This window comes from Melospiza melodia, chromosome 30 (genome assembly GCF_035770615.1).
Source record: "Melospiza melodia melodia isolate bMelMel2 chromosome 30, bMelMel2.pri, whole genome shotgun sequence".
NCBI classification, from domain to species: Eukaryota; Metazoa; Chordata; class Aves; order Passeriformes; family Passerellidae; genus Melospiza; species Melospiza melodia.
The window spans coordinates 4,268,009-4,289,049 of record NC_086223.1 but is presented as its reverse complement, the minus strand read 5'-3'; the positions used below and the strand labels follow the sequence as shown (position 1 = coordinate 4,289,049).

The 21,041-nt window shown below is 49.2% G+C and overlaps 1 protein-coding gene across 4 annotated transcripts in view; it reads left to right on the top strand.

Annotated features, from left to right (window-relative positions):
• Nucleotides 1–606: 606 nt before the first annotated feature.
• GJC1 (gap junction protein gamma 1) overlaps nt 607–21,041 on the top strand; it is a 33,298-nt gene continuing 12,863 nt past the window's right edge. For 2 of the 4 annotated variants that reach the window (XM_063178752.1, XM_063178756.1), the window contains exon 1: nt 2,807–2,912. The gene's annotated coding sequence lies outside the window, so the exon portion shown is untranslated. Of the gene's footprint in view, nt 657–2,806; nt 2,913–16,346; nt 16,423–21,041 lie in introns of those variants that run through there. The other 2 variants (XM_063178753.1, XM_063178754.1) reach the window with 2 other exon arrangements.

Here is a 21,041-nt window from a genome sequence, read left to right as displayed (position 1 = left end):
TGTCTGTCTCTGTCCCTATCCCTGTGTCCCTGTCCCTGTGTCTGTCCCTGTCCCTCTGTCCCCGTCCCGCTCCCCCGTCCCTGTGTCTGTCTCTGTCCCTATCCCTGTCCCTGTGTCCCTGTCCCTGTGTCTGTCTCTGTCCCTATCCCTATCCCTGTGTCCCTATCCCTGTCCCCTGTCCCTACCCCTTTCCCTATCCCTGTCCCCGTCCCGCTCCCCCGTCCCTGTCCCTGTCTCTGTCCCTGTGTCTGTCCCTATCCCTGTGTCCCTGTGTCTGTCCCTATCCCTGTGTCTGTCCCTGTCCCCGTCCCGCTCCCCCGTCCCTGTCCCCGTGTCTGTCTCTGTCCCTATCCCTGTGTCTGTCCCTGTCCCTCTGTCCCTGTCCCCGTCCAGCTCCCCCGTCCCTGTCCCCGTGTCTGTCTCTGTCCCTATCCCTGTGTCCCTGTGTCTGTCCCTGTCCCCGTCCAGCTCCCCCGTCCCTGTCCCCGTGTCTGTCTCTGTCCCTGTGTCCCTGTCTCTGTCCCTGTCCCCGTCCCGCTCCCCCGTCCCCGCCCGCCCCGGCCCGCGCGCTCTGAGGGGGCTCCGCGCATGCGCCCCGCGCCCCCCGCCCGGGCTCGGCGGCCGAGGGGCCCCGGCGCCGCCACGGGCCGGACCCGGTGAGTGCGGGCTGAGGGCGGGCGGGACCGGGCCGGGCCGCCCGGGGACCTGAGGGCTGCGAGCGGCGCCTCCCGAGGGGCCAGAACCACGGGGGGGACTCAGGGGGGCTCCGGGCACCGAGCGGCCGTTCCGGGGGGCACCGGGAGGCGGGAGCGCAGCCGCGGGCCCCGAGGGGACGGAGCCGCGGCGGGCTGAGGGAGGCGGGAGCCCGGAGGGACCGAGCCGGGCGCTGCCCCCGGTCCTTGATCCCGAAGGGACCGAGCCGGGCGCTCCGGGGGGATCCCCGAGCACGCCGGGATGAGCCGGGCGCGCTCCGCCGCCGGTGCCGCCGCGAGGGGCCGGTGTCACCCCCCGGGTCCCCGCGTCCTTCCCCGCTCCGGACGGGCCTCTCGGGGTGTTTATGCCGGGGGAAGCGATGCCCGAAGGGCTTTCCCGGGCGGAGCGGCCGGTGCCCGCCCGCGGCTGCACGTGTGGAGCCCCTCGGTGATGAATGGAGCGCGGGAACGGAGCGAGCGCACCGGGAGACGCCACCTGTGTCACCCTCTGTGCCAACCTTCCGTGTCACGCCGTGTCCGCCTCCATTGTCACCCTGTGCCCACCTCCATTGTCACCCTGTGCCCACCTCCATTGTCACCCTGTGCCCCCCGCTCCTCCGGTGTCACCCCCGTGTCCATCTGCTCCCCTGTCACCTTGTGCCCGCCTCTCCGGTGTCACCCTGTGCCCACCGCTCCACCGGTGGCACCCCGTGCCCGCCTCTCCATTGTCACCCCCGTGCCCACCTCCCGTCCAGTGTCACCCTGTCCCCCTCCCAGCTCCAGGCAGCTCAGGGCTCCCAGTGGATCCCCAGCACAGTCCCTGAAGCAGCAGCAGCTCCTGCTCCCATTCCCTGCCCGGTTAAACCTCCCCATTCCCTGCCCGGTTAAACCTCCCCAGCTGCTGCTCCCCATTCCCTGCCCGGTTAAACCTCCCCAGCTCCTGTTCCCCATTCCCTGCCCGGTTAAACCTCCCCATTCCCTGCCCGGTTAAACCTCCCCAGCTCCTGCTCCCATTCCCTGCCCGGTTAAACCTCCCCAGCTCCTGCTCCCATTCCCTGCCCGGTTAAACCTCCCCAGCTCCTGCTCCCATTCCCTGCCCGGTTAAACCTCCCCGGCCCTGCCTGGAGCTGAGGGCTGCAGCCCTGAGGTTTGGCATTGCTTGAGGAAATGCTTCTGCAGCTCCAGGAGTGTTTGCACCGAGCTCTGAGACACGTGGGGGGATTGTTGGGGGTGTCCTGTGGCTCGATGTCCTTGTGTGTCCCTTCTCACCGAGGACATTCTGTGATTCTCTGAGCGCCATGAGAAGAATCCTGCTCTGGTGTCAGATGTTTTTGCCTCCGTTGGGCCCAACTTTCACCCAGCGTCATAAAATTTCACAGGAGTGACATTTGTGCAGCTATTTTTACTGGCCTTTTAAAGGCAATTCTCATTTCTGTTGGTAGGAATTAGTCCTGACACTTCTCTGGTCAGTGTGACCTTGCTTCCCAGTGAATTGCTGATTTGGTTCCACAGTCAAATTAATTACAAATAGGAGATAGTTCATAGGGATTAATTAGGGCATGGATGTGCCATATGGATTCTGGAGCAACAGTTGGTACCACCAGGTTCTGATTTTTCATTGGGTGTTTGATTGGTGTTTGGAAATGAGAGGGAGAACAAAACCCTTCTCTCTGACAGACCGCTGATTGCTGTTATTATTTCCATGTCTCCTGCCTGCTCTAAGTCAGGATAATTGGTTAAAAAAAAACCCCAAACTGTCCCTTCCTGTTAGAAATCTGTGTCCTGGGGATGTTCAATGAGCCAGCTGTCAGTGCAGTTACCAAACCCTCCGTTCTTCAGGTCATTTAAGGGAAAATGTTGCTTTCTGTCAAGACTCGTGTTTGGGAAAACTCAAGGTGCCTTTCTCTCTGTATTTTTTTGGTACTTTCCAAAGTTCTGCTTGTGCTTTCTGAGGGAACACATCATCTCACTGGAGAGCAGGATGGGTAAGGAGTTTTAGGAGGGGATTTGAGCCTTTTTGTGCCGTTTGACTCAGAGGGAAAGCCCTGCACTGGAGCTCTGTGGTCACTGGTGGCTCCTGGGGGTGGGCTGAGCTGTCACTGGTGAATGCAGAGCTCCGAGAGCGAGGGCTGGCCCTGGGTGACACTGAGGTGGCAGCAGTGGCGCGCTGGCTGTCCCCGTGGCTGCTTCAGGAGCTCTGAGCATGGCTGCAGGCACCAGGTAAGAGCTGAGGGGTCTCTGAGCATTTCCCTGCTGAAAAGAGCCTTTGCAGGGTGTTCTTCCAGAATCAGGAACTTGTCTGACATTTCCAAATCGAAATTTAATTCAATTCCAGTTTCCAAATGGAAATGTCAGGGCCGGGGCTCTGAGCAGGCACCAGGTAAGAGCTGAGGGGCTGGATGTGGGATCTTTGAGCATTTCCCTATTGAAAAGAGCCTTTGCAGGATGTTTCTTCACAATCCAGAGCTTGTCTGATGTTTCCAAATCAAAATTTAATTTAATTTCAATTTCCAAATGGAAATGTCAGGGCCGGGGCTCTGAGCAGGCACCAGGTAAGAGCTGAGGGTTTGGATAGTCCTGGGTGTGGGGTCTCTGAGCCTTTCCCTGCTGAAAAGAGCCTTTCCCTGCTGAAAAGAGCCTTTGCAGGGTGTTTCTTCACAATCCAGAGCTTGTCTGATGTTTCCAAATCAAAATTTAATTTAATTTCAATTTCCAAATGGAAATGCCAGCAGGAGCTCGGGGAGAGGTCCCTTAGGAGGTGTCACATCACATGGAGCTGTTTTACAGGGGTGGCTCTGGTTTTGGGCTGTGTTGGAAACACAGCTGCAGCACCTCTTGTCTTTCTTTATCAAGGTTTAGATCAATTTGAGTGATGAAAAATTACTAAAAACGTTTTGCTTACTTCCCTTACTTTGGTGCTTTCAGACTCGAGTCTGTAAGTTTGTCCTTCCATTGATGGAGGAGATTATTGAGTTATTGCTAATGAAAACATTTCCATTTACAAATCTAAGTTTTAGAGCAAAATTACAATTTTTTTTGGCTTTTTTAAAGCAACAAAATTACAATTTTTGGGGTTTTTTACAGGAGTGTCTCTGATTTTTGGGCTGTGTTGGAAACACAGCTGCTCCTTGGAGTTTGTTGCCCAGTACCTCTTGTCTTTTTTATCAAGGTTTAGATCAGTTGGAGTGATGAAAAATTACTGAAAATGTTTTGCTTAGTTCCCTTACCAAAAAATCTGACTGCTTTTAGTATTTTCAGACTAGAGTTTGTTTTTCCTTTTATTGATGGAGGAGACTATTGAGTTATTGCTAGTAGAAGCATTTCCATGCACAAATCTAAATGTTTTCTTAATTTATAGAACAATATTACAAATTTTGGGGTTTTTAAAACAAATTTTTGGGTTTTTTATTGTTCTTATAGAACAATATTACAATTTTTTGAGGTTTTTAAAGCAACTTGTTTTACAGGAGTGTCTCTGGTTTTTGGAAACACAGCTGCCCCTTGGAGTTTGTCACCCAGCACCTCTTGTCTTTTTTGAAATGGGTTTATCAAGGTTTAGATCAGTTTGGAGTGATGAAAAGTTATTAAAAATTTTTTTTGACAGGCTTAATTTCCTTACCAAAGGGTCTGACTGCCTTTAGTGCTTTCATATTAGAGTTTGTAAGTTTATCCTTGCATTGATGGAGGAGATTATTGAGTTATTGCTAATGAAAACATTTCCGTTTACAAATCTAAGTTTTAGAACAAAATTACAATTTTTTGGTTTTTTTTAAAACAACAAAATTACAATTTTTGGGGTTTTTTACAGGAGTGTCTCTGTTTTTTGGGCTGTGTTGGAAACACAGCTGCTCCTTGGAGTTTGTCACCCAGCACTTCTTCTCTTTTTTGAAATGGATTTATCAAAGTTTAGATCAGTTGGAGTGATGAAAAATTTCTAAAAACATTTTATTTAGTTCCCTTACCAAAGGGTCTGACTGCTTTTAGTGCTTTCAGACTGGAGTTTGTAAATTTGTCCTTCCGTTGATGGAGGAGATTATTGAGATATTGCTAAAGAAAACATTTCCATTTACAAATCTAAGTGTTTTCTTAGTTTTTAGAACAAAATTACCAATTTTTTGGGTTTTTTAAAACAACTCACGAGTCTGAATGCAGGATTCTAGACAAAGAATTGTCATGAAATATCTCTTTTTTTAGATCTGTACCATCCTCAGCCCTTCATTAATGGATTTTTTTGCCCCTCACTTCAAAGCAAACACCCAGCTCATGACTGATAACGTGCAAGTGATGCAAATACTGGGAAATAACTGGAAAATTTGGGTCAAGGACTGAGAGCACAGAGCTTGCTTTGAACAAGGCAGAGAGAGGGTTGGGAATGTGAGGAATTCCTGGGGTCCCAGCCCTTGGTAGAGGGAAAATTAAAACCCAGATGTTGGGGAAAATGTGATAAATTTTAAGAATTTAGGAAATATTTTGGTACAGCCTGGAGATTTTTAATTATAGGCACAGTTTTTCTAAAGAATTCTGTGGTTCTAAAGGTATTTAGTGTGGAAATTAATGTGCTTAGGTGAAACTTTATTTTAAAAAGTCTTTCCTGGGTTTGGATAGTCCTGGAGTTTACAAGAATAAATTTCTTATCAGCTGTGAAATTTAATCACTGATGGAGAGTTTGGGATGAATTTTAACACCTAAATTTGTTGATTTAATAATTTGCTGACTGCCAGCAACTTCTGTGAGTCAAAAAAAAAATCCCCAAACTTTCCTCACCCACCACTTTTGGCAAGGAAAGGATGAGATCCAGTGCTTGGGGTTAATCCAGAGGATCACCAGAGAAATTTAGGAACACCCAGTTAGGAGCTGGATAATCCAAAAAAAAATGCTTTCCTTGGGATTGGGTCGCTGAAAATCCTGGGATTTGGGGGGCTGGAGAATCCAGAGCCACCAGGGCTTGGTGGTGATGCTGATGCTTCACTGCTGACCCAGCTGTGAGGCTGGAAAATGAGCTGTGGAATTGAGAGTTTTCCATGGAAAATGAGGTGTGGAATTGAGAGCTTTCCATGGAAAATGAGGTGTGGAATGGAGAGTTTTCCATGGAAAATGAGGAGAGGAGTGGAGAGTTTTCCATGGAAAATGAGGTGTGGAATTGAGAGTTTTCCATAGAAAATGAGGAGAGGAATGGAGAGGTTTCCATGGAAAATGAGGAGAGGAATGGAGAGGTTTCCATGGAAAATGAGCTATGGAATGGTGAGCTTTCCATTTCCATGGAAAATGAGCTATGGAATTGTGAGTTTTCTATGGAGAATGAGCTGTGGAATGGAGAGTTTTCCATGGAAAATGAGGAGAGGAATTGAGAGCTTTCCATGGAAAATGAGGAGAGGAATGGAGAGTTTTCCATGGAGAATGAGCTGTGGAATGGTGAGTTTTCCATGGAGAGTGAGGAGAGGAATGGAGAGTTTTCCATGGAGAGTGAGCTATGGAATGGAGAGTTTTCCATGGAGAGTGAGCTATGGAATGGAGAGTTTTCCATGGAAAATGAGGAGAGGAATGGAGAGGTTTCTATGGAAAATGAGCTATGGAATGGTGAGCTTTCCATTTCCATGGAAAATGAGCTATGGAATTGTGAGTTTTCCATGGAGAATGAGCTGTGGAATGGAGAGTTTTCCAAGGAGAGTGAGCTATGGAATGGAGAGTTTTCCATGGAAAATGAGGAGAGGAATGGTGAGTTTTCCATGAAAAATGAGGTGTGGAATTGAGAGTTTTCCATGGAAAATGAGGAGAGGAATGGAGAGTTTTCCATGGAGAATGAGCTGTGGAATGGAGAGTTTTCCATGGAGAGTGAGCTATAGAATGGAGAGTTTTCCATGGAAAATGAGGAGAGGAATGGAGAGGTTTCTATGGAAAATGAGCTATGGAACGGTGAGCTTTCCATTTCCATGGAAAATGAGCTGTGGAATTGTGAGTTTTCCATGGAGAGTGAGCTGTGGAATGCTGAGTTTTCCATGGAGAGTGAGCAGTCCTTATAGAATGGTGAGTTTTCCATGGAGCCTGGGGCAGACCCTGCTCACTGAGGTGAATTTTGGGGATTTGTGGTCATTGGCACCTGCAAGGAGCTGCTGGTTGAGTGAAGAAGTGATAGAATCAGGAGTTGGATGATCTTTGTGGGTTTTTTTCCAGCTCAGGATATTTTGTGATTGTCAGAAATCGGCCTGCTGCCTCACCATCAGAGGGGGCTGATCTTGGGACACTTCCCTTACACAATTTCACATTTTCAGCCCCTTTTTTAAAGGTAGAACCCACAAGGAGCATTTCCTTGTACAATGCACCTCTCTTGTGCCTCACCATCACAGGAGGCTGATCTTGGGGCTCTTTCCTGACAGCACTTCACATTTTCAACATGTTTTTTAAAGGTGGAACCCACAATGAACATTTCCTTGTACAATGCACCTCTCTTGTGCCTCACCATCACAGGGAGCTGATCTTGGGGTTTTTTTCCTTCAACCATTTCACATTTTCAGCCCCTTTTTTAAAGGTAGAAACCACAAAGAACGATTCCTTGTACAAGGGATCTCTCTTGTGCCTCACCATCGCAGGGGGCTGATCTTGGGGCTCTTTCCTTACAGCACTTCACATTTTCAGCCCCTTTTTTAAAGGTAAAACCCACAATGAACGTTTCCCTGTACAATGCACCTCTCTTGTGCCTCTCCCTTCCTGCTGGGACAGGATTCCCTGAATCCCAGCAGGAATTGGCACAAGGGTGGTGATCATTAAACCCTGGGAGTGAAGCCCTGCTGGATAATGGAGCCCTTTGTTGTCGCTCCCGGGGGATGGGCACTGCTGCCTCATTAGGGGGAAGGTGATTTTTTGCTCCCATCCTGTTTTCCACACTTTGTTTCTGTGCTGCCACTCCACAAAGCTGACCTGTGCTCCAGATTTATGGATTTTTTAATCTGCTTAACAGGAAGGAAATGATTGCCATTTTAAAAGTTCCATTCCAATTCCCTGATTTTTAGGGTGCACGTGGAAGCACATCCCTGCCCAGCCAGCAGGGAGGCTGTGAAGGTTTTATTGCATTTATTGCATTGGCATTTATTTATCAGTGTTTGCAGCTGCTCTCAGCACTTCCTGCAAGCAGCAGGAGTGCAATTCCACTGCCCCGTGCTTCTGCCATGGCTGTGCTTTTTATTGACTGAAATTATAATTAATAATGGTCAAAATGATGAAATCACATTGCACTTGCTGTGTGCAGTATTGCTCAGTATGGAAATTCCACCCTTGAAATAAACCCGTGTTTTTAAAATATCAGTATCACCGAATTTTCCATTCTTGGTCCTGGTTTTGGGAAGCTCGTTTAGCTTTCCATTAAAAGCTAAAAAAGGGGATTTTATCTCCAAAATGCTTCTTGGAGGGGAAAGGGCAATGTTAGCATTTCCTTCTCTGACCTCCTCATACCATAAATATGAATTGTTATTGCTGCTTGGGTAGTGACACACAGTTCTTCCCAAATTCAGGACTGTCTGGAAGATCTGGCTGGGATTTTTAAAAACTTGAATTAATTTTGGCATAAAATTAAGATTTCAGGTGAAAGTTCCTGCGTGTGATGTGGGATAATTGATATACTCAATGTGTGGCTGGGAAGTTGTGATCTTACTGGAGGAAATTCTGAGAATGGCAAAAAGAAATCCCTTTTCTTTCTGCAAACATAGAGAGCTTGGTTTCATACCTCAGTGCTGGCCAGTAATTCCTCAGTGATTCTGTTTTAAGGAAGAATGTGATTCTGTTTCATAGAAGAACCCAAGCAATAACACAAGTTACAAGGTTTTCTAGCTATAAATAAAAAAAAAATCTATATTTGGAAAAAACAAATAGTGTATTTATGGACAAAACTGTATTAAAGGAAATGTGATGGAAAAATTGAGTCAGATGAGCTGATGTATGAAGCATTCCCCTCTGGAGTCATTGGGCTGAAAAATGTTTTATATGCCTAAACTTGAACAGATGCTTCAGCACACACACACACAGACCTCCCCCAGTTCAGATTAGCACTTCTGCTCATACCACTGTGATTAATTCCCAGACCAGCCTGATTTAGGCTCTTTTCAGGGGTATTTCCACATCATCCAGGTACTCAAACCATGCCTGGTTTTAAATATCACCCCAAATCATCCAGATATTCAAACCATGCCTGGTTTTAAATATTTAAATATCACCCCAAATCATCCAGAGACTCAAACCATGCCTGGTTTTAAATATCACCCCAAATCATCCAGGTACTCAAACCATGCCTGGTTTTAAATTAGCACCCCAAATTATCCAGGTACTTAAACCATGCCTGGTTTTAAATAAGCACCCCAGATAATGCAGGTAATTAAACCATGCCTGGTTTTAAATCAACACCCCAAATCATCCAGGTAATTAAACCATGCTTAGCTTTAAATCAGCACCCCAAATCATCCAGATACTTAAACCATGCCTGGTTTTAAATAAGCACCCCAGATAATGCAGGTACTTAAGCCATGCCTGGCTGTAAATTAGCACCCCAGATCATCCAGGTAATTAAACCATGCCTGGTTTTAAATATCACCCCAAATCATCCAGATACTTAAGCCATGCCTGGTTTTAAATCAGCACCCCAAATCATCCAGGTACTCAAACCATGCCTGGTTTTAAATTAGCACCCCAAATTATCCAGGTACTTAAACCATGCCTGGTTTTAAATAAGCAACCCAGATAATGCAGGTAATTAAGCCATGCCCAGTTTTAAATAAGCACCCCAAATCATCCAGATAATTAAACCATGCCTGGTTTTAAGCAAGCACCCCAAATTATCCAGGTACTTAAACCATGCTTAGCTTTAAATTAGCACCCCAAATTATCCAGGTACTTAAACCATGCCTGGTTTTAAATTAGCACCCCAAATCATCCAGGTACTTAAACCATGCCTGGTTTTAAATCAGCACCCCAGATAATGCAGGTAATTAAACCATGCCTGGCTTTAAATCAGCACCCCAAATCATCCAGGTAATTAAACAATGCCTGGTTTTAAATCAGCACCCCAGATCATCCAGGTAATTAAACAATGCCTGGTTTTAAATCAGCACCCCAGATCATCCAGGTACTTAAGCCATGCTTAGCTGTAAATAAGCATTTAAGCCATGCCTAACTGTAAATAAGTGAGCAGCCCAGATTATTAGCAGGATTTGTTTCAAGCTTTGCATTAAGCATGTGTTTAAATGACTCACTGAGCTGGGATTTACATTTTTACACAGGAATGAAGGATTTCTTCTCTATTACCTTGCCTAGATGGAAATTGGTGGAGTCATTCAGCTTTTTTTTTTTTTTTTTTTTTTTTTGCCTAAACAAATCCATGAAACCAGCTTTGGGCTCTTGCAGTTATTAGTTCCAGCTTTTTAGTTACAAATTTGTCAGGAAACAAGCCTGAGTGTGCGTGCCTGACCTCGATTGAGATACTGAGGAGGATGAAGGAGGGAGGGAAGGAGGGAGGGAGGGCACATCCATATGGATGACCAGCAGATTGTGCCTCGTGTCCTTTGCAGTCCCAATGTCGAGTTCACAGTCGGTGGCGCTGGGGGAGGCTGACAACTGCACTGGGTTATTTCCCATCGAGTCCCTGCCCTGGTGTCCCTCTCAGCCCTTCATCTGCTGTGCTGGGGAGCAGGGATTGTGGCTGTGCACATCATTCTCTCTCCTCTGAACATTCCCAAAATGGTCCCCAAAACTGCCACATCTTGGGGATGCTTCTGTCCACTTTGCTTTTGTGATGAAATAATGTAGATAAATGGCTTGTGGGTCTGAACATGGGTCTGGTGTGTGCTCATGGAATGCAGCTCCTGCAGGATGAGGGTGATGCTGGTGGCAGCAGGGTTTGTGGCTGTGCACAGCATTCCCTCTCCTCTGAACATTCCCAAAATGGTCCCCAAAAGTGCCTGATCTTGGGGATGCTTCTGTCCACTTTGCTTTTGTGATGAAATAATGTAGATAAATGGCTTGTGGGTCTGAACATGGGTCTGGCTGTGGTGTGTGCCTGGGGAATGCAGCTCCTGCAGGATGAGAGATGGTGCTGGTGGCAGCAGGGTTTGTGGCTGTGCACAGCATTTCCTCTCCTCTGAGCACCCTCAAAATCTTCCCCAAAAGTGCTACATCTTGAGAATGCTTCTGTCTACTTTGTTTTTTATTATTTTGATGAAATAATGTAGAAAAATGACTTGTGGGTCTGAACATGGGTCTGGCTGTGGTGTGTGCTCAGGGAATGCAGCTCCTGCAGGATGAGGGATGATGCTGGTGGCAGCAGGGTTTGTGGCTGTGCATAGCATTTCCTCTCTTCTAAACATCCCCAAAATCTTCCTGAAAAGTGCCACATCTTAGGAATGCTGTTCAGTTTGCTTTTGTGATGAAATAATGTAGATAAATTACTTGTGAGTCTGAACATGGGTCTGGCTGGGGAATGCAGCTGCTGCAGAAGGAGGAGTGATGCTGGTAGCAGCAGGGTTTGTGGCTGTGCACAGCATTTCCTCTCCTCTGAACACCCCCAAAATCTTCCTCAAAATCTTCCCCAAAAGTGCCACATCCTGGGAATGCTGTTCACTTTGCTTTTCTGATGAAATAATGTAGATAAATGACTTGTGGGTCTGAACATGGGTCTGGCTGGGGAATGCAGCTCCTGCAGGATGAGGGGTGATGCTGGTGGCAGGAGGGTTTGCCCTGTAGGTGGCTGTGCACAGCATTTCCTCTCTTCTAAACATCCCCAAAATCTTCCCCAAAAGTGCTACATCTTGGGAATGCTTCTGTCCACTTTGCTTTTCTGATGAAGGAGTGAAGAAAAATGACTTGTGGGGTCTGGCTGTGGTGTGTGCCTTGGGAATGCAGCAGGATGAGGGATGGTGCTGGTGGCAGCAGGGTGCTGTGCATAGCATTTCCTCTCTTCTAAACATCCCCAAAATCTTCCTGAAAAGTGCCACATCTTAGGAATGCTGTCCACTTTGCTTTTCTGATGAAATAATGTAGATAAATGACTTGTGAGTCTGAACATGGGTCTGGCTGGGGAATGCAGCTCCTGCAGAATGAGGGGTGATGCTGGTGGCAACAGAGTTTGTGGCTGTGCACAGCATTTCCTCTCCTCTGAACACCCTTAAAATCTTCCCCAAAAGTGCCACATCCTGGGAATGCTGTTCACTTTGCTTTTCTGATGAAATAATGTAGATAAATACTTGTGGGTCTGAACATGGGTCTGGCTGTGGTGTGTGCCTGGGGAATGCAGCAGGATGAGAGATGGTGCTGGTGGCAGCAGGGTTTGTGGCTGTGCACAGCATTTCCTCTCCTCTGAACACCCTCAAAATCTTCCCCAAAGTGCCACATCTTGGGGATGCTTCTGCCCACTTTGCTTTTTTGATGAAATAATGTAGATAAATGACTTGTGGGTCTGGCTGTGGAGTGCAGCTCCTGCAGCATGAGGATGATGCTGGTGGCAGCAGGGGATGAAGCTCCTGCCCGAGGTGACATCCTGGCATGAGTGGTGCAGCCCTGCCAGACTGGGAGCAATCCATTGCCTGTGAAGTTCTGTATCTCTCTCTCTCTCATGCTTAAAATAGTCAAGAGCCTGGAAGGGTGATTGTGTGTCTTGTGTGTGCCCATGTTCCCTTCAGGGGGAGTTTTGGCTCCTTGTTAACTCCTGGAAGCCTGGCTCTGCTGTGGATTCAGGGACAAAAATGACACCCAGCACTGTGTAATCCTGAGGTTAATCCTGTTTATAGGCAGGAAAAGGGGTGGGTGTAGCCCACATGGGGCTGCCCTTGGTGTCAGTGCATTTTTTAATGGCATAAAATTAAAAATGGTTGAAGTTCCTAATGTGTGTTGCAGCTGTGCTGCCCTGCATGCAGCATGTCCTCCTAAAAATCGAAAAATCTCCTGATTCTCAGGGTAAACATTGAAGTAGCTGAGAAATGACTGAATTTTACTTGCAGCAGTTACTCAGCTTGTGCTCAGATATGGAGTTCAACTATTTTGAAATGAGAAGAATTTTCAGGGTGGAAACTGTGATTGCTGAGATGTTATAAAGCAAAATAAAACTGAAGTGTTTGGGAGGAAGCACATGGCCATCTTCCACAGAGCCATATGGAAATTATCTTTATTCCCTGCTTCGCGTGAAGTCTTTGCTCCTTCTGGAGCTGCCTTGGAGCCTCCTCCTCCTCAGTGCTGTCCCAGCTTGGTTTGTATTCCTCACCTGCTCTTGCTCTCTTTGCAATCTGTGACCAAACCCCATCGATCTGGGTGGAATCTGATTCCCTGGAGGGCTGTGCTGGGCACAAATAAACCATGGCTGCCCTTCAGGTGTTCCCATTGCACACGCAGAGTTGCAGGGGACTGGAATTGAGCAGTGATTATCAGCCCCTGAACCAGTTCTGTTCTCTCTGGTGTGTGCTGCTTCATGGAGGGGCTTTTCCCCAGCCCCTGGAGCTGCTCACTCCTTCCTGGCTGCTTTGGAGCAACCACATGGATCAGGTGGAATCTTCCTGCTCCAGGGTCCTGCTCCTCACCTGCCCCGTGTGGGGCTGCAGCAGAGCAGGGGAGGAGCTCTGGACTCTCTCCCTGCTTTGTGCCTACACAAATCTGTGACTTACCCTTGTGTGAGGCACTGCTCTGGCTGGTTTTGAGGGGTTTTCCTTCTCCAGCTGCTCCAGGTGTCACAGCTCTGTTTCCCCCCTCATCCTTGTGGCTTTTTTCCACTGTCCTTCCCCCACCAGCCCCTCCATGGCTGTTCTCCAAGCTCCTTCTGTTCTCTGTTCCCATGATAGGAGGTGGCAGAGTGACCAGAGCCACACTATGGGTGAGCTGTGGGCACTTGGGGACATGGCAGAGTGACCATGGGTGAGCTGTGGGCATTTGGGGACATGGCAGAGTGACCATGGGTGAGCTGTGGGCATTTGGGGACATGGCAGAGTGACCATGGGTGAGCTGTGGGCACTCAGGGGGACATGGCAGAGTGACCATGGGTGAGCTGTGGGCACTTGGGGACATGGCAGAGTGACCATGGGTGAGCTGTGGGCACTTGGGGACATGGCAGAGTGACCATGGGTGAGCTGTGGGCATTTGGGGACATGGCAGAGTGACCATGGGTGAGCTGTGGGCATTTGGGGACATGGCAGAGTGACCATGGGTGAGCTGTGGGCACTCAGGGGGACATGGCAGAGTGACCATGGGTGAGCTGTGGGCACTCAGGGGGACATGGCACACTGACCAGAGCCACACCATGGGTGAGCCATGAGCTCTTGGGGACATGGCAGAGTGACCAGAGCCTGGACACTTGGGGACACAGCAGAGTGACCAGAGCCACACACCGTGACTGAGCCATGGACACTCAGGGGGATGTGACAGAGTGACCAGAGCCACACACCATGGGTGAGCCATGGCTGAGCTGTGGGCACTTGGGGACACAGCAGAGTGACCAGAGCCACTCACCCATTCAGGGGGACACAGCAGTGACCAGAGCCACACACCATGGGTGAGCTGTGGGCACTTGGGGACATGGCAGAGTGACCAGAGCCACACGATGGGTGATCCTTGGATGCTTGGGGACATGACAGAGTGACCAGAGCCACATGCCATGGGTGAGCTGTGGGCACTTGGGGACATGACAGAGTGACCAGAGCCACACCATGGGTGAGCCATGGGCACTAGGGGACACAGCAGAGTGACCAGAGCCACACCATGGGTGATCCTTGGACACTTGGGGACATGGCAGAGTGACCATGGGTGAGCTGTGGGCACTTGGGGACATGGCAGAGTGACCAGAGCCACACCATGGGTGAGCTGTGGGCACTTGGGGACACAGCAGTGACCAGAGCCACACCATGGGTGAGCTGTGGGCACTTGGGGACATGGCAGAGTGACCAGAGCCACACCATGGGTGAGCTGTGGGCCCTCAGGAGGGCATGACAAAGTGACCAGAGCCACATGCCATGGTTGCATGTCACAGGCACAGGGTGGCACAGTGTCAGAGCTGGCTGTGCTTGTCCTCTGACACTGTTTTGGGGCCTGAGCTGTGCCAGAGCATTCACAGAGCAGCCTGACAGCCCCAAGACCTCCTGCTTGCTGAGGCCATCTCAGGGCACATATCTATTTTTAGGTGAAATTGAGATTTATTATTCTTATTCGATGTATGCATACATCACTTTATCCATGTGGAATTCCATCTGCCATTTTATTTATTTCCAGGTTGCATCGACTCATATGGTCCCTGTGCTGCTTTTCATGGCTGCTTATCCACCTCCCCCCTTGAATATTTCCTTCAGGATGCTGGGTCACATCCAGGCAGTGTCCTGGTGTGGCACAGCCAGCCTCTCCCTGTGACCCTTGCAGGAAATCATTGTTTACTCCTATTCCCTTCCCTCCCACCCAGCTGTCTCCATACAGGGACAATCCCTTTTCCAGTGGCTTTTTGGGGTCCCTGCAGGAATCCTCAGATGAGGGAGGTTAAAACCCAGAAGATCTGGAGCTCTCTGTGGGGCTGGAGATGCCACAGAAGCCACACTGACTTTTCCCCTGGTTTATTGTATTTATACAGGGAATCAATGCCCACTAATTGTGCTCTGTGTGAATGTTGGGTTGGAGAACTTCATTTTGCCAGGATTTTCTTCAAAGCCCCTCTCTTGCAGTTGCTTCCCTGTCCCAAGACAATTTCAGGAATGGCTGTACTCCATTCTCCATTAACCCCTTGGTGGATCTGTCCAGCCCTTCCTGCAGTGACTCCTCTTTGCTCTGTAACCTCCCCTCCAGTCCCTCCAGTGGCTTTTTGGGGTCCCTGCAGGAAGCCTCAGATGAGGGAGGATAAAATCCAGAAGATCTGGAGCTCTCTGTGGGGCTGGAGGTGCCACAGAATCCACACTGATTTTCCCCCTGGTTTATTGTATTTATACAGGGAATCAATGCCCACTAATTGTGCTCTGTGTGAATGTTGAGTTTGGAGAACTTCATTTTGCCAGGATTTTCATCAAAGCCCCTCTCTTGCAGTTGCTTCCCTGTCCCAAGACAATTTCAGGAATGGCTGTACTCCATTCTCCATTAACCCCTTGGTGGATCTGTCCAGTCCTTCCTGCTGTGACTCCTCTTTGCTCTGTAACCTCCCCTCCAGTCCCTCCCGTGGCTTTTTGGGGTCCCTGCAGGAAGCCTCAGATGAGGGAGGATAAAATCCAGAAGTTCTGGAGCTCTCTGTGGGGCTGGAGGTGCCACAGAAGCCACACTGACTTTTCCCCTGGTTTATTGTATTTATACAGAGAATCAATGCTCACTAATTGTGCTCTGCGTGAATGTTGGGTTTGGAGAACTTCATTTTGCCAGGATTTTCTTCACAACCCCTCTCTTGCAGAGTTGACCTGCAGTTGCTTCCCTGTCCCAAGACAATTTCAGGAATGGCTGTACTCCCTTCTCCATTAACCCCTTGGTGGATCCACCCAGCCCTTCCTGCAGTGACTCCTCTTTGCTCTGTAACCTCTCCCCAGTCCCTCCAGCAGTGGGAACCAATTTCCCAGTGAATCCCAGGGGAAAGGGCTGGCAGAGAGCCTGGAACTGTGACTTGTGTGGAAAGGAGTCACATCATTTTCCCTGCGTGGGAAAATGTCATCTCTTTGTCATCTCTTTTAGTGACAATAAAGCTGTTCCTGATGGTGGCTTTCTGCAGGGAAAGTGGCTTTCCTGATGGTGGCTTTCTGTCGAGGTGCAGGTGAGAATCTGAATTGGGAGTGGTCTGAGGGCTGGAACAGTTCTGGAGATGAGCTGGGGGTGTTCAGCTGGAGAAGAGAAGGCTTTGAGGACACCTTAGTGGCCTTCCAGCTTATAAAGTGGCTTCAGAATAAAAATGGGGATTTTCTACTGTGTCCTGTAGTGACAGGACAAGAGACAACACAAACTGAGAGAGGATGAGGTTAGATGGGACATTAAAATGAAATATTTCACCATGAGTGTGGTAAAGCCCTGGCACAGGGTGCCCAGAGCAGCTGGGGCTGCCCTGGATCCCTGGCAGTGCCCAAGGCCAGGCTGGGCAGGGTTTGGAGCACCCGGGAACAGGGGACATTAAAATGAGGTATTCCACCATGAGTGTGGTCAGGCCCTGGCACAGGGTGCCCGGTGAAGCTGTGGCTGCCCTTGCAGCCTTGGCAGTGCCCAAGGACAGAGGTTAGAGAACCCTGGGACAGTGGGAGGTGTCCCTGCCATGGCAGGGGGAGGAACAAGAGCTTTAAAGTCCCTTCCAACCCAAACCAGGCTGTGATTGTGTGACAGCCCACCAAACAGCCAGCGGTTCCTTATCAGGAGCGATCTTACCTGCAGCTGATTCCCCTTTGTGAGAGTGAACGAGCTGTGACACGGCAGCTCAATTACCCTTTGTTTTTAGGATGTTTTTGTGGCAGACCTGCTGGGCTCTGGGTTAGGAAGTCACCCAACAGAGGTGATCTGCTGGCTCCTTAACAAAATGTCACCAGCCCCTAAAATCTTGGAAATGAGAACCTGGGGGAATCTTGGCACTGCTGCCCTGACTGTGACACGGCAGATGCTCAGTTACCCTTTGTTTTTTTTTTTTTTTTTTTTTTTGTGGCAGACCTGCTGGGCTCTGGGTTAGGAAGTCACCCAACAGAGGTGATCTGCTGGCTCCTTAACAAAATGTCACCAGCCCCTAAAATCTTGGAAATGAGAACCTGGGGGAATCTTGGCACTGCTGCCCTGACTGTGACACGGCAGATGCTCAGTTACCCTTTGTTTTTTTTTTTTTTTTTTTTTTTGTGGCAGACCTGCTGGGCTCTGTTAGGAAGTCACCCAACAGAGGTGATCTGCTGGCTCCTTAAGAAAATGTCACCAGCCCCTAAAATCTTGGAAATAAGAAGCTGAGGGAATCTTGGCACTGCTGCCCTGACCATAGCTGTGGCTGCAGAGTCTCAGTGGATTTTCCTGCCTCCAGCAGCCCCATAACTCAGCACACACCATCCCCATGTCCCTTTGCTGCTCCCCTGTCAAATCTCACACCTGACTCAGCACTGGGGAGGTTGATCTGCCTTCACTTTGCTGCTAATTGTCCCAATTTGTGTCCCTAACAAGTCAGATGAAATCCTCGGCCAAGGGAGAGCAGTCAGGTGGAAAAACTGACCCGTCTGCCACTGTGTGCTGGGTGCAGAGTGCCTGGCACTGGGAAAAGGCTCCTGGCCTCCTTTCATCAAACAGGAGTTATTTCCAGCTGTTCTCAGGGGGAAAAGCCCCAGTTGGTGTGTGTGTGTTTCCCAGCTGGAGTGATGGAGCACAGAGAGTTCATCAGTGCTTCAGGTCTCTTCCCAAGGGAGTCTCAAAGTATTCAAGTCTTTCAGAAATGGACAGTTTTATGTTTCTTATTTCATTACAGGGAATTTATTTTTTTTTTTTTTCAACAAATAAGTCACTTAGCGAATCTATGCATATTTATATTCTAAATTTTATCTTTGGCAAAATAAAGCTGTTAAGACTCCTGTTGAACTCAAGCTGGAGTAACATTTTAATGCCAATATGGCAATCTGCTGCCTTACTCTGCTCCTTGTCTCAGAATAAACTGTGTGTAAAACCAACTTTATTGAAACAAAACTCTTCAGCTGTTTCTGTGGTTGAGCAGCAACTTGGGAGAAGTTGAAGCAGCAGTAAAATGAGTGAAATGTTGGCTTGTGGTTCTCTGGTAAGGTGCTGTCCTTGGCTGTGTGTCCCAACACCATTGTTAAGAAAATTAATCCACAAACACCAGAGGTTTATGTCCAAAAAGGAGGCAGAGGAATCCTTTGACTTTATTCCAATAAAGGGAGAGGCCATGGGGCATCTCTCAAATTTTTGGAGGACTCAGCCTCCCTTTTGATCCCAATTTCCCTTCTCTCTTTCCCCATTGGCTGAGGTACTTGAGAGGTTCAGACTCACCAAAACACCTGATATCAAAGATTTCCCTTTAATGTATTACCCTCCTGTTTGGTGAAGTGCCAAAGGGCTCCAAGGCTTTCTGCTCCTCTGTGTCCCAACATGGGAACAATCCAGGCCAAGTTTAGCAGAGTTCTGAGTGCTGGGTGTCCTGAAATCCCCAGCATGGCAGGGAGGGTTTGCAGTGGTGATGTTTGCTTTGCAGTTTCCTCCTCTGCCTCTGTGCAGAGCTGCTCTTGTAGAAAATGTGCTGTGGATTTGGTGGAGTTGCAGGCTGAGGCAGTGGCTCCCACTAGACCAGACAGAGCTAGGGAATAAAACTCTTTTTTTATTTTTTTGAATGTAGGTCACAGAGAAGCAGCTGCCATGTTGCAGGATGGGTGACTGGGGAGGTTGTGGCAGACTGTGTCGGGCTCTGTGGTGTCTGTTTCATTTCCAAGCTGTTCATGGGAGGTTTTGAGGCTTATCTATGAAGCAAACACTGCCGTGGTTTCTCTTGACTGCCATGAGATGGTGGTGGGAGCGTGAGGTGTTCATCCCCATCCCGCTCAGCCAAGTGAGAACCTTTGATTTTGATGTGCAGGAGCTGACAGAATTGCTCTCTTTTGGCTTCTCTCTCCTTCCCTGAGATGGCCATGAGAGTGATATTTGGGTCAGCTGCCTCCAGTGTGTCATTTTCTTTTGCCACTCATCCCTGTGAGCACAGAGGAGGAGCCCTGGGGAAACGCTGTGGAGCTGTTGGCTGTGCTGGAATCGGGTGCAGTTAAAGGGGTGTTGTGGTTATTTGAGTCTCTGATCACATCCAGCCAGGGAGGGCTCTCTGATGCCTGAATGGAGCTGTGTGGAGTGAGGATGGCCTTCCCCAGACCTCACTGCCAGGGAGCTGCAGGATCCAGGTAAGCACAGGGATGTGCAGCCTGTCCCTCTGTGCTTCCCAGGGGTGCAGCACCCAGAGTTCTGTGTGTTCTGTGCCTTCTTCCCTTTGAAAATTTGTGAGTTTTTCTGGGGAAGCAGATTGTTCCTTTTTGCCTCACTGCAGGCTCAGGGTTGTGGTCTGAGGTCCTGGGTTGGCTCAGCTGCTGGGTTTGCATTGTCCAGGCTCTGCTCACCCCAGGTTTCAAGGCAGGGAGGTCTCTCTGATACCCGACTGGAAGGGTGTGGGAGTGAGTTTAGCCTTCCCCAGACCTCACTGCCAGGGAGCTGCAGGATTCAGGTAAGCACAGGGATGTGCAGCCTGTCCCTCTGTGCTTCCCAGGGATGCAGCACCCAGAGTTCTGTGTGTTCTGTGCCTTCTTCCCTTTGGACCCTTGTGGGGAAGCAGATTGTTCCTCCTTGCCTTGTTGCAGGCTCAGGGTTGTGGTCTGAGGTGGGCTCAGGTGCTGGGTTTGCATTGTCCAGGCTCTGCTCACCCCAAGTTTCAAGGCCTGGAGGTCTCTCTGATGCCTGACTGGAACTGTGTAGGAGTGAGGTTGGCCTTCCCCAGATCTTGCTACCAGAGAGCTGCAGGGATCCAGGTGAGCACAGGGAGGTGCAGCCTGTCCTAAGGGTCCAGAACTGCTGCAGGATTCAGGTAAGCACAGGGATGTGCAGCCTGTCCCTCTGTGCTTCCCAGGGGTGCAGCACCCAGAGTTCTGTGTGTTCTGTGCCTTCTTCCCTTTGGAAATTTGTGAGTTTTTCTGGGGAAGCAGATTGTTCCTTTTTGCCTCACTGCAGGCTCAGGGTTGTGGTCTGAGGTCCTGGGTGGGCTCAGCTGCTGGGTTTGCATTGTCCAGGCTCTGCTCACCCCAAGTTTCAAGGCAGGGAGGTCTTTGATGCCTGACTGGAGCTGTGTGGAGTGAGTTTGGCCTTCCCCAGACCTCACTGCCAGGGAGCTGCAGGATCCAGATAAGCACATGGATGTGCAGCCTGTCCCTCTGTGCTTCCCAGGGATGCAGCACCCAGAGTTCTGTGTGTTCTATGCCTTCTTCCCTCTGGACCCTTGTGGGGAAGCAGATTGTTCCTCCTTGCCTTGTTGCAGACTCAGGGTTGTGGTCTGAGGTGGGCTCAGGTGCTGGGTTTGCATTGTCCAGGCTCTGCTCACCCCAAGTTTCAAGGCCTGGAGGTCTCTCTGATGCCTGACTGGAACTGTGTAGGAGTGAGGTTGGCCTTCCCCAGATCTTGCTACCAGAGAGCTGCAGGGATCCAGGTGAGCACAGGGATGTGCAGCCTGTCCTAAGGGTCCAGAACTGCTGCAGGATTCAGGTAAGCACAGGGATGTGCAGCCTGTCCCTCTGTGCTTCCCAGGGATGCAGCACCCAGAGTTCTGTGTGTTCTGTGCCTTCTTCCCTTTGGAAATTTGTGGGTTTTTCTGGGGAAGCAGATTGTTCCTTTTTGCCTCACTGCAGGCTCAGGGTTGTGGTCTGAGGTCCTGGGTGGGCTCAG